The 1,977-nt window shown below is 31.3% G+C and overlaps 1 long non-coding RNA gene across 1 annotated transcript; it reads right to left on the reverse strand.

Moving 5' to 3' along the window:
- Window positions 1-704: 704 nt before the first annotated feature.
- LOC142240671 (uncharacterized) lies at window positions 705-1,354 on the reverse strand. The gene is made up of 3 exons (XR_012723351.1): window positions 1,288-1,354; window positions 1,155-1,227; window positions 705-1,099 (listed from the first exon to the last, which is right to left on the reverse strand). It is a non-coding gene; the product is annotated as an uncharacterized LOC142240671 (long non-coding RNA).
- Between the last annotated feature and the right edge of the window lie 623 nt (window positions 1,355-1,977).

The raw sequence follows: 1,977 nt of genomic DNA on the forward strand, positions 1-1,977 counted from the left end.
TTGGTAATTGTATTTTTAAAGTCTACACTATTTTGGCCATATGCGAACACACGGATACACCTACACACAAACAAAATTTTTTATATCATTCACGAAAATCGCGGATTCAATAATTTTTTTAATTGAAATGTCTTCAATCACGAAAATGAGAGTATGAATCATCCATTTCGATTGAAAACCAACACGATTTTCAATTAAAAATTTAATTGACTTTTGTCACGGAATCAATTAATTGTGTGATTGATTTTTAACATAAAATCCAATCAAAGTTTTAATTGAATCAATTAAAATTTTAATTAATTTCGCGACAAAAATCAATCAACTATTTGATTCATTCAATTAAATAATTAATTGAAATTGGCTATAAATTTCAATCAAAAAATTTATATATTGCGCCCCCAAAATCGTATTTAGTTTTATTTGAAATAAAAGAATGTATGTGTTTCTTATAAAACATATTCAACATTTTCCCTGTAGGAAATTGAGGTGACTTTAAGTTAATAAATTGTTAGTCATAACCGAGCCACATGTGACTCAAAACCTAACTCATTTCCCATGTAAAATCCTATTCAGTTTTAACACGTGTCTCACCATTCATTTTATTCTGAAATAATCAAAAACATATTCAGTCTTTGTAACCATATTACAAGAAATAAAATGTAAAATATAATATAACGCAAATATAAGTTCTATTAATATAAGGCTTGATTGCTGTTGTTGTAACAGTTTGTTGTGATTTCATCCATTTTTATGCTTTTTGGTACTTAAGGAACTCTGTTGTTGTTTAAGTTGTTGATCTGGTGGTGAGTCGGGTAGGTTTCGCTTGGCAAGCGAAAAGATGTCACGTGGCACTTGGCTTGAGCGTCCGATCCCACGGCGGCGGGTTCTTTGTAGCGGATTGGTCCGATGGTTCCTATTCATGGGCCAGCGGCTGCCACATCAGTGTATGAGTTTTGCCTTAATTTCTTTCGTTTTCATTTCCTTTAAGATTTTGTTGTAGACGTTGATTGTAAGTGGGCTTCATCAGGAACTCCAAAGGGCTTGAAAGCATATGTCAATGGCTTCCCTGGATCTTTACCTCCATTACAAACAATTTCATCTAATAGATAACAATAATCTATATAAGAAAATAATAAATTGATTTACTACCATACCCAATAAACATCAAACAGTCCATTAAAATTTTTGTTGGGAGTTTCCATTTATTCCTTCAATGTTACCCCAATTCTACATAAAAAATTTCAATTATTAAGTTTCATTTTAGTTATGCATTTAAGTGTTACTTACCGCAATCTATCGGAAATTTTTTTTGTAATCAAAAGCTATACTGAAATGTATATAAAAAATCCAAATGACATTTATGGCCGTAAATATATTTGTTTGTTTACTTACCCTGTAGGAATGTCTCGAACTCACACAAAATCAAACTAACTTTTTACTAACTAATTTGAGGCGACTTTAAGCTAACTCATTATTTATGCAGTCTTGAGTCAGTTGAATTTTTCCCAAAATCACTTTTTCTCGATCAGCAATGAGTTACCTTTTTACTCACTCTAAGCTGATGCATATTTAAGTGAAGTAAAGTCATGGAAACAATTCAAATAAACAAACAAAAAATATGTATTGACTTCTATAACTGTCAATTTGGATTTGGCTTTTTATATTTGTTTCAATTTAGCTTTTATTTTCAGAGAACTTTTGTAATATTTTGTCATGGTTAGCGATAAGTAGCATAGAAATCCATAATTCAAACGCAATTTAATGATTAAACATTCCTTATTTCCACTAGAACCCATCATTATCAGTGAAGGAATAAATGGAAACTTCGAATAAAAGTGTTAAATGGCGGTTTGAGGACGAAGATATTGGGAAATACACTTAAGGCTTTTGGACTTCCCTGACGAATGCCACTTCCATTCAGTGTGCGTCATTACAAAAGTAGGTACAACTCCCTCTGAGTTAAACGAGAAAATGAAC

This window comes from Haematobia irritans, chromosome 1 (genome assembly GCF_050003625.1).
Source record: "Haematobia irritans isolate KBUSLIRL chromosome 1, ASM5000362v1, whole genome shotgun sequence".
NCBI lineage: Eukaryota > Metazoa > Arthropoda > Insecta > Diptera > Muscidae > Haematobia > Haematobia irritans.